Raw genomic sequence first — 12,096 nt, 5'->3', positions numbered from 1 at the left:
AAAACACTTGTTCATTTTATCAGAGTAAACATCCTAGACTAATCTTTTTGGTGTGTGCCATGCGATCATCCCGAGCTCTTCCCTCCGCTATCGGAAGTACTTGAAACCAAAACTGAAAACCGTAAGCACGAGGCTTAGTGAGTTCCCCAACCTACCACATACCATATACGCATAACCAGGAACACATAACTACATACTGGGCCCCTGCCCGCTGCATCGGGCCTCGCCCTGCCTCGGACCCCGCCTGGCATCAGGTCCCGCCTGGCATTGAGCCCCGCTCGGTATACAAATGTCTCCCTTAGGCCCCTCCTGACTCCGGGCTTCGCCCGCTACACACATACATTCAATCAAATAACATACTAGAACATACATAAAAATACTCTAACTGTACCCTGATCTAAGGCCTCGCCTAACTTGGGCCCCGCCCTTGGTTTGCTACTGAAGTAGTGGAACCCTGTCCATACTCCTACTAGTACTGAGATACGGCCCCCCCGCTCACACTCACATCATTCTTATCACGGGCCTCGCCCCTATTCTGCTAACATCGAGATATGGAACCCCATCCATACTCAGCTAGTGATGAGATACGGGACCTCGTCCACACTCACCTCCCTACCAGGCACATACAAGTATCACGTAGACAACATGTATAATCTAACATACAACATAATAATCTTCCTTGGGATTGCCTCGACATCGGACCCCCGGTCCGGAGACATACTATTATCTATCATACTTCGGGCTTACCCCGACATCGGACCCTCGGTCCGGAACCTATCGTACTGACACATGCAAGAATCACAAAGACCTCTAGCATCCTAACATTCCTCGGGCCTTGCCCAACATTAGGTCGTAACCCGAAACATATAACAATAAGTGCCTAGGGCTAACCCCCCGAGTCTTCCTACTATACATAAACATAATGGGCCACCCATGCACACAGTGAGGAGATTCACCTCGCACTGCTGAAGGCTGGCTGAACACTTTTGACTGCTAACCGGCAACTTCTGAACTGCTGATCCTTCGGCTTTCCGAACTATCAATACCCAAAATAACATTTAGACCACAATACTCTCAAAAGTCAACCCAGATCAAACTTGGTCAAAGTCAACGCTCCGAGTTGACTTCAACTCGCCGAGTCCCACATTCTACACAAAACTCTGGACTTCGATTCTACTCGTCGAGTTCTCCGTGAACTCATCGAGTACACCTTCAACACATTGGGACCCTCCTTCATCTGACTCGCCGAAACTCGCCGAGTCCACCTTCATAAATTAAGGAGATTGCCTTAGACTCTGTGACATCCCCAATTTCATGGCCAGAAAGACCGATTTGTTTATGCTTTGTTTTTAAAATCAGAGTAATCGTTTAAAGAAAATTGTTGCGGAATTTGTCCTCAAAATAAAAAAAATATGATAAGAATTTATCAAAGCATTTCTTAAAGAAAAGTATTTTCATTATATAACAAAATCTCGGGATGTCATGTTCCGATACAGACACATAAGCATAAACAGAACTTACATTTATTATCACTAATGATTTACATCTCCTTTATTCTCTCAGTGAAATATGTCTTCGTATTGATACCTGTGATACAAAGAAAACCGAATGGGTCAGGCTTGGGAGCCTGGTGAGCATATAGGGTTTTCAACCCACAATAATACATTTATTATATTCAATTATCAACAATCAACCTAAATACCTATCTCCATTATCTTCTTTATTTATTAAGGTTTTACCTTAAGAATCGATTATACTTTCTTCATTCATTCCTAAGGATTTACCTAAGGAACTGGCACATAGTCCATTTGCTACCACGGTTTATACAACAGGCACTACGTCGCATAGTCACCAGGGTTCGTACAATTGGCACCACGTCTCATAGTCACCTGGGTTTACACAAAAGGCACGAAGTCACATCGTCACCAAGGTTTATCAAATAGGCACGAAGTCGCATCGTCACCAAGGCTTACTCAATAGGCACGAAGTCGCATCGTCACCAACTATTCCATCTACCCATGTTTACCCAACATTTTTGTAGATATAAATACAAACACAATTTAAATCATTTAACACCCGTATAAAAACATCAATTCCAAATCCATCTCAAATAGATAATTAATATATAACACATAGCACGTATTTCATAGCTAATACTTTATATTTATGTATTAGAAGAAAGTACTATGCACTCACGCATATAAACAACACATAACACGTATTTTATAAAATACTTCATATTTATGTGTAAGATGAAAATGACTATACACTCACTTGATCAGAAGATGATCGGGCAGCACTACGGCTTGCAGAAGTAGTGTTTCTCCGTAGATCTGGAAGATCTTCACAAAAACCGGGCTCCTCGCGGGCAGCGCTTCGGCTCGGGAATAACGCTCTTCGGGATCCTTGGGGCTTCGGATCTTGCTTCGGGGCTCGGGAATATTACTAGGGCTTCGGGATATAAACGGCACGCAAAACGAGGCAAAACTTAGAGAGAAGAAAGAGTTTGAACAAGAGAAAATGGCTGATTTCGAGTTCTATTTATAGGCTGAGGGTTTGGGATTACGCGGGGCGTAATCTCAAATTACGCAGGGCGTACTCGAGTTACACGGGGCGTACTTTGACGTCACTGCGTGCGTCGACTGGTGGCACTCGAGTATCGGTCAGACAAGTTGCATCCGACTGAGTACGCTGGGCGTACTCAAATTACGCGGGGCGTAATTGACTCGTCGAACTTCTAAATTGTGTAACTTTCGCATACGAGCTCCGTTTTCGACGTTCTTTATATCCACGCGAAGGTCAGACCATACTCTACAACTTTCATTTAGACTCCATTGGCTAATTTTGACTTTTATTTTTATTATTTATTTTTAGAAGGCCGGGACAGAAAAATTTCGTTATAAATTCATAACTTCTTTGTCTGACGTCCGTTCTTGCCTAACTTTTCATCGTTTCGCTACTAACAACGAGATCTTCGATTCTCATTTAGATTGTTTCGGCTAAAAACCGCTCGATCTCAAATCGAGTATTCGGGCTGCATACTGCCACGTCGAAACTTTAGAAAATCATAACTTCCTCATACGAAGTCAGATTTGGACGTTCTTTTTATGCACACTCACGGTTTAACGAACTCTACAACTTTCATTTATATCACTAAGGCTAAATATCGCTCTAACATAAATTCACTTTTTACTTCATTCAGCGTCATGCCGGTTCTGTCGCGAAACTTCGACAGGTCATAACTTCTTCGTTATAACTCGGATTTCGGCGCTCTTTATATGCACGGAAACCTTGTGACATATACTACATCATAATTAAGATTATTTATTCTAAATAATATTTTATCAAAAAGTCATTTTTTTTACGCTTATCGTTTCTAAATTGACTAGCCCTAATCTACGGGCGTTACAGACTCGCCGAGTTCCTCCTTGAACTCGTCGAGTACGATGATCTTCATGTCCACTATGGACCCAGACTGGCTGAGTCCCATGCCAACTCAACTCATAGCCTTTAACAGAAGGGTTTTGGGGAAAGAAAACGGCCTGACTCGCCGAGTTCCACAAGTGACTCGCCGAGTCCCTCTATGTCCAATTCTATTCAGACGATTTCAGAAGAGCACAAGGCATCCAGGACCCAGATCTAACCTCATAGGGTCGGAATAACACGCAAAGCCACTACCTTTACATCCTTGCATGGCCCTTTTTGCTCAAAAGGCCAAAACAACCTCTTAAACTTTGCATGGGGAGTTCTAATGGCATAAAGCTTCCACCTTTATGCCTTAACTACTCTAAATACTTTCAAATCTAAAGGGATCTTGCTTGGGGATGTCCAAATCCCACAAGTAATCATTCTTGGTCCAAAAACTTCATAAAAGGGGCTATAAAGAGATCAAACAAACCAAAAGTCAAGATGAAGACTTGATTACCAGGAAATGCAGCCAATGGAGTGTATCTTCTGGATCTTCTTCCTCCTTGAACCTCCAACTTCCTTCTTCTCCTTTTTCCTCTTCAAGAGTACACAATTCACACAAAAGTGGCTCAAACACTCACAAGATGCACTAGGGTTTCGTTCTGGTCTTGAAAGAGCATCAAGGAGGCTGATGAAGGGTTATAATGTTCCTTAAATAGGGTACAAGGCCCAAATTTAGGGGTTTCCCAAAAGCTGACTAACTCGTCGAGTCAGTCCTCTGACTCGTCGAGTAGGTTACGTAACCCGCGATCCAAGTCACGCTCCTACTCGTCGAGTCACTCCTACTCAATGAGTCACTTCCTTATTTTGAGGGTTTTCTTTCTTTTCTAGGTCTTCTGAATTCGGGGTGTTACATAATAACATATTGATACTTTCTATAACCTAAAAATTAAAATAGTTAATTAAGAAAATAAAAAATTACTACAAAATGACAAGTAAAAATTAATTTTTAAGAATTAACCACAAAATTATATGTGTCAAAATACATAAAAATATGACATGTGGTAAAAGATTTTGATTTATTAGTATGGATATACATTTTATAGAATAAAACATCTTTATAAGATGTAACTTACAAAAATAAAAACGTAGTAGTCATAGTTATAGTATTTTGAAGATCCATTGGTATTTCTTGTAGTTACTAAGCCCTATATGTTATTCATATGTCAATAAAACTTTTGAATATTGCTTATGAAGACATCCCTAGTAATTAAATTACTCTCTCTATTTTTTAAAAAAATAAACAGTTTTTACACATATTTCTCCTCCTTTCATTTAAGTTAAAAGTTAAATTACCAACTTATCTATATCTTCCTAGTTAATGGAGATATATAAAATAATACTAGGTAAGAGACTCATGGAAACCACGAGATTATAAGATACACAACGAAAGTAGATTAATAAAATTAGAAATTTTAAAAATTTCAATACTAAACTATGTTGAAGTATGTTTGTCAATGTCGGATGATATTGTACTTTAATAAATGAGACTGGAAGTACTGGAATACGACAAAGTATGGAAACATACAAGATTATGAAAGTTATAATGCCGAAAGATATGAAATATGACTTTGATAATCTTCATTTGTTTGTTTTATAAAATTTTACTTTTAAAGTAGATAGATAGGTATTGGCAATATTTTTAGTACAATACCATGTTAAGAAATACTTAGAAAGTCCATTACTAAATTGGGAAAAAAATTGGGGATGCCAATAATCAATATCTATGCTTTCAAAATTTTGCATTTTTAGCTTAAAAAACTCATTTTAAGGCCAACGAAAGTCATATTTTTTTTAGCAGCCAAGACAATATAATACCTTTTCTTTTAAACCTTTATATTTATATCTTTATCTATGAAAATTAAAACATTCAGTGTAAAACAAATTAATATGGATACTTTAATGTAAAGATAAATAAGTTAAAGATCATTTCATCCAATTACATGAATAATGCTAATGATAAAAGCATGTTTGCTTTTATAATCATATCTTTGATCACGAAAAGGAAAACATTCGGTGTAGACATGAAAAGTTTTAGAGTTTGCTTATACTAATATCTATTTTCATGGGGGGTTTAGAGGGAGGGCAAAGTGGGCAGCTGCACAGCGCCTAATTTTTTTGATTATATATTTTTATTTAAAAATACAAAATTATAATAAAGATAAGGGCCCTTTTTTTCTTGTTCGTCCTGGGCCTTTAAGAATATTTAATTTTTCAGGACCGGCCCTGTCTATTTTGAAAAGCTTATTTTATAGATATATAGATTTTAAATGCTTAAGACATGAACCATAACAAACAATAACTTTTTGACAGGGAAAGGTAAATAAATGGCGAGTACTAGGTGGTGTGCAAAAAAATGATGTGCGCAAAAAATTGATGAGGCTGAACAAACTATTGGAGAAAGAGAGAGAAAAGATGAGTAAATAAAAGGTTGATGCTTATAGCATTTATAGTGCAATATTTTGAGGAAGATCTAGAACTCAAAAGGTTTGAATGTAACAGCTGAAATCTTGGAATGAAGTTGGAAAGTTTGGCCGAGACTAAAATTGACAACTGATCCTTCACTATTGCAGAAAATATCCATTGACTCCTTTATGGACGACACAACTCTAAGGTCTCGAATGCTGCTTGCTTTGTGCTTTTAGGAGTTCTAGTTATCTTTAGCTAACTAGTAAACGAATACGCCAAGTTACATATTACAAGGACTAAATAATTTCAGAAGGTTAGGTTTAATCCTATTTTGCAGCTTTTTTCTGAGTCCAACCGTTGTAGGAAGAGATCTCTCATTCGAAGAATTATCTGGTCTTAGTAATATGTAATGGTATTTACGAGCTAGTTAGGGAGAGATGGTTGGAACGTCTTATGCAGCTGATGGCAAAGTGTGGGTCGGAGATTACCCTAGGGCAAGCCTAGGATGAGATTAGTGCGTGAGAAACAGTAGTGAAAAGGGACTTAGTAAAGTGAAGGCAAGCCATGAGGAAAGTACAGATAAATGTGGAAGGTAGTTTGGGCACGTACTACTAAAAGAAGAGGATCCTTACTCGAGTCAAGGAGGGCTGAGATAAAACCAGGGAACTTGTAGTGTGTGATCCCTCGATTTATGATGAGTATTCAGATGATTGTTATGATACATTTTCGAGTATGGTGACGCTACGTGGTAGACCAGATGGTAGTTCTGGTGCCGGCGAGGGATCAGGCTCAAACTCTGGAGTCGGGCAGCTCGATGGTCAGATGAGGGAGTTCATTCCATCTGAGATTACGCGTGGTATCATTTACCAGACTCCTGTGTTCTTCAAAGCGGTCAAGGAGGGAATTTGGGAGATTCTTGATGAGAAGCTGAGCTCATTCCGCTCTGAGATGGCGGACATGATAGGGACGCGTACGTTGACGTTTCGGGAGTTCAGAGCTTGTGAAGCTCCATATTATCATGGGGCTAGGGACCCCATTGCTAGCAGCAGATGGTTGGCAGATGTCGCCAACACTTTTCGTACCAACCGTTGTCCCGAGAGGAACAAGGTCCGACTTGCTTCATGCCTCCTGAAAGACAGGGCACATGATTGATGGGAAGAGGTTGGTAGTGAGTTGGGTGATGATGTGGTTAATGTTATGTCATGAGATGACTTTTCGACTGGATTCTGGGCGGAGTTTGCCTAGGCGATTGAGGTGCAGCAGTTGGCGTGAGAGTTTCTGAATCTCCGCCAGACTACTGAGACTGTGGAAGAGATCACTACCAAGTTTCAGGAGAGGACTTATCTGGTACCGCAGTATGCAGCAAATGAGGAGATGAAGAAGGTAAGGTAGCATGATATACTGTAGAATGATATCAGAGAGTTCGTGAGTATCTTGGGGTGGGAGACCATGAATGATATGATTTCTAGGGCCCGAGAGTGGGAGACTGATTTGGAGCACATTGGGAAGAGGGGACCAAATCAGGTGCATATATTTGAGGGTCCTGGGAAGAGACCCAATATTTCGGATCAGCTTCCAAGTGGCCATCAGGGCTGGAGTTAGTGCAACACTTGTGGGAAACTGCACGATGGAGTTTTTCATTCCAAGGGTTTGGGTAAGTTTACCTCTAGGTTTGTTTCCTTGCTTGTGTTTGGGATATATCTTCAAGTGATGTCATATGCTATTTACATGCCGTGAATTATTAGTGGTTAGTGAAAGGTCATTTCCCTATTTTCGGGTTGGGAGTGTTCCGTATTATATTGGTTTATGGTGGAGATCGGTTCAGGGGTATTATGTGGAAGGTCTGCGGTCAAGGTTCCGTAGAATGGTTATTCAGTGTCGTCAGGATTCGGTGGTTTTAGTAACCATTATTGATTAGCTGATGGTAGCACCAAAGGAAGTGGCTCGTTGCTGAGGCATTGGTTGGAGCATCTGTCTTTTGGTTTTCAAGATTTAAGTATGGTATCATTTCAAGCATCAGGGGCTATCGGTTTCGCTAGGATTTGGGAAGTGTTCATCTGGTCTTTAGAAGTGGTGTGGTCTTTTGGGGATTGGCTAGTGATGGAGTACTAGCATTGGCAATCGCTGGATGCCATCGGAACAACTTTTGGAAAGCAAAAAGGATTGAAAATCCTTCAATCCTCATGTGTTGTGAAGACTTAGTCGAAACTAAGTGGGGGAGAATTGCGTAGGTATTCAGGATCAGAAGCGGTTTTGAAGCGTGGATGAGCTTCACATCCCCATCGGGGGAAGGGCAACCCAAGTGGCTATTTGGATTGAGGAATGTGGGAACGGGAAGTTCGGGAAACTTACCAACATTGAGATCTCATTTTCTTGGTACTTGATAGCAGTTATTGGAAGTTTTGTAAGACTGCGGGGTAGTCGTAGCATTCACTAGTTAGCAGTTATTGGAAGTGTTGTAAGACTACGGGGTGGCTCGTAGCATTCACTGGTTTGTAGATAGTATAGGTGTGTTGTAAGACTGTGGGGTGGCCCGTAGCATTCACTAGCGATTAGTAGCATGAGAAGTGTTGTAAGACTGCGGGGTGGCCCGTAGCATTCATAGGTCCCTGTGCAGCAGTGGGAGTGAGGCAAATTGCGATTTGCTCGCGATTTTCTTCGGATAGATGAGGCCATAATGGGCCAGTTCGCTAGGCTGAGGAAGGGCCATAGCATGTTTGGAATCAGGACATGTCAGGTCGTGGGAGACCGGGTTTTAAGTAAGACCATAGTTGGTCCTGTAACGTTTAGCCTAGCATCGGGTTTGGTGCTGAGAGTGTTCGGGTAGCTATTGTTGGTCGAAGCTTTCTTATGGAAATCGCATAGGAAGATTGTGAAGGTGTTTTTTGGCTCAGTAGCCAGGCGGGAATCCAGTATTCCGGATAGTTAGCAGGTAAGTTGGGACCTGGGAGGTCTCCGTTATTTTGGAAAGTAGATAAGAAACAACAAGATGTTTCGAGAAAAAGTAGTGATTTGAGGATTCATGTATGTGGAGTAGCTTGTTGATCGAAAGTGCTAAGTCACTTGCAGTTTAGATTAAATAATCTTAGAGTAATTGATTTTACCCTGTTGCGTAGCTATCTTCCGAGTCTCCTACTCGAAGGATTATTTGAGCCTACTGTCAAGTATAAGTGATCTGCAAGGATAGCTGGTCAATGATTCTGTTTCTAATTGAAACCCCTAATATTAGAAGCTGAGTAGTCAGTTGGGAAAATTTATGGGATGGATTCAGCTTTGGTTTAGTATGGGCATCTGTCAGGGAGTCAGACCATCGCAAGACTTCAGATTTCAGACTGTGTAAATGTGATCATGTTGAAAGGAATTCATACATCTGCGGATTGGTTTCGGTTGCCTTGGGAAGGATGTGGTATGCTCAGGGTTGAGGACTTGTTGCTCAGGTTTTTGGTTTGCTGGGATTGGTAAGAAATGATTGAGGACGAAATCTAATTGAAGTAAGGGAGAATTGTAACCGTCCGTCTAAAATTTAAATAATTAAATAAATAATAAAACCTAAACCCCGTGATGTAAATTTTATTTTATTTATCCCTAACTCCATAATAAGGAATCAATGTTAGCCATGGGAGTTAAAAGTAGTATTTTTGGGCAATGGGGGTTAAAGTGTAACTTTCCAACTAGTTATGAACATATTTTTTGATGCTAGGGGCTGGTTGGTAATTTTTGGACTTATTATGAAAGGATTTTTGGAGGCAGGGGATAAAGGGTAAATTATGGATTTAAATTGAAATAGATTTGGTAGTGGAGGGCCAAACTTGGAAAAATGGTTACATGTTTGAGTGGGTGGTACGGGATTAAACCCGATACCCTTCCTTCCCGTTTAAAGAGGCACCACCGAAACCTAAACCTAATTCATTATATCTCCACTTGCCATCATCATCGAGCCTCTCAGCCGCCACCGCCTTGTTGAGACCGATCGCCTTCCTCCTCGCCATCGAAACGCCACCACCACAACCCCCTGCCGGTAACGTCGTGAGCAGCCGATAGAGAACCACCAGAGTCCAGAGATGGAATTTTAAACGCCGATGCATGGATCGTGAATGATTGGAGTGATGTCGCCGCTGCATTGCTTCCGTGAAGACGAAGCCATCACCGGACGCCGCAACTGTCGTTCCTAGCGACGTCGATTGCTTCCGTTGCCATCAACTGTCATAACTAGCAAATTTAGCTAGGAAATTCTATTCTCGTGTAAACATCATCTATTGTAAGACATGTACTCTAAGTGAATATCATACTCTATGCTTAATCAAAATTATCCATTGAATCAAACTTCACTCAAGTAGCCCATAACCTAATACAATACATTTCATATAGTCAACTATGATGGGTTTTATACAAAAGAACATCCTATGTGCTCATGCAAAACCCTAAAGATTGGATCTAGGCTTCTCTATTGTACATGTAATTCATCCAAGACTTGTAACCCTAGATCTAGCATGCATAATTCGAAATTAACATTATAAGAACATATCTAAGTGATTACCTCTTTCAATTGGATTGAAATCCTTTGATTCTTCTTGGTTCTTGAGCTTAGAGTCACAAGTGTAACTCCTCAAATGAGTTACAAACACCACACAAGCAAGAAGACAATTATGAGAGAGGAGGGAGGATGCTAAAATCGTCCCTAGGGTTTCTCTTGGAATCAAGTGGCCGAAAATTGAAAGTAGGGGTCTCTATGTATACTGTAGGTTGCTGGGGTTTCAGGTAAAACCCTAATGGACAACTTAATCACCAAGTAGCCCATGGAACCTTCTGGAATAGGGCCTATGGACGAAAAGATGATGGATCCCCATCATAATTTCGTTCCCCCTTTAATCCATTAGGTTTCCTAGCCCAAAAACTCAACTATCATACATTTGACAGTTTAAGCCCCTTTATTCAATTAATCTCTTTTAGTCACCAAATTAATTCCTAATTAATTTATGACTAATATTAATCAAATAATATGATTTCTCCTTTAATATATTATTCTTATAATATATTAATAAATCATAATATCTTCTCTCTCTTCTAAATTACCTTGTCAAGTTGCTTTGGTGAAGGCAACCCAAAAGGACCATGCACAACCGGGTCAAGTACATACCAAATATAGTTACGGGCTTAGACACTAATCAAATAGTCTCCCAATTGGATAAGTCAAGTAACTATATCTCACATATGACTTCAGGATCCGTTTAGCAATCGTAGCTCTTATACGCCGCTGTCAACTCTGATCAGTAACTTGTCGTTCAGATAAGGGATCGAATAATCCTCTGTTTTAGATATCATGCTTATAATACTTATTGTTTAGCACATTGTTTCTCGATCTCTGATTCGTTTGACATAGAACTTAGTTGAACACATCAACTTTCTTCTGACCGGGCCCGACACATAAGTCAAACCAAATCATCGAGTGGCCAAGATATCACCTTTATCCTCTCAGAATAAAAGGAACAGATTGACTTCGACTCATATGCTTTTACTATTTACTAATTAAATCATGCACAACAATGTTTTTTATAACATCAAGTTACTAATGCGTTTACACATCATCAATGCATAACCAACCAACAAACAATTACCATATCTCTAAGTTTTAAGCCTATAAGATATTATCGCTTTGCGATCACTCGAGATAAAATTCCATGAAGTGATACCAGCAAACACGAGTTTTATTCCAATGCTCAAATCACAATTCATAAGCACTCATGAACTTTGCAGCAAACCATTGCTATGTATAAAACCTTTTAGACAATCTACAAACAATTTCATGACAATATTCTTTCATATCTACTTCCAACATATGAGCGACTATGGACCGTTTGAATAATCTTATTATTCAGGAAGTCAAAACATGCAAAACTGAAACAATAGATAAATAACCAACACAAGATAATAACTTTACTCTTAAATAAAACACCTTTATTTGTATCAAATGTCAAGTACAAATTATCTATTACACGTTTCCTATCTATCTAATCTAAACTCATATCATCCTATAGCCCAATACTCCTAACGTGTTGCAAGTGCTTAACCCCGCTCAGTCCCTTTGTAACGGGATCTGCTGGGTTATCTTCTGACGATACCCTCTTCACTATGAGGAGTCCCTCTTCTACCCGATGTCTAATGAAATGGTATTTTCTATCGATATGCCTAGATCTACCGTGATCCCTTGGTTCCTTGATT

This window comes from Lactuca serriola, chromosome 2, assembly GCF_051521515.1.
Source record: "Lactuca serriola cultivar US96UC23 chromosome 2, Lser_US96UC23_V15, whole genome shotgun sequence".
NCBI lineage: Eukaryota > Viridiplantae > Streptophyta > Magnoliopsida > Asterales > Asteraceae > Lactuca > Lactuca serriola.
This window is presented reverse-complemented; position numbering follows the sequence as displayed.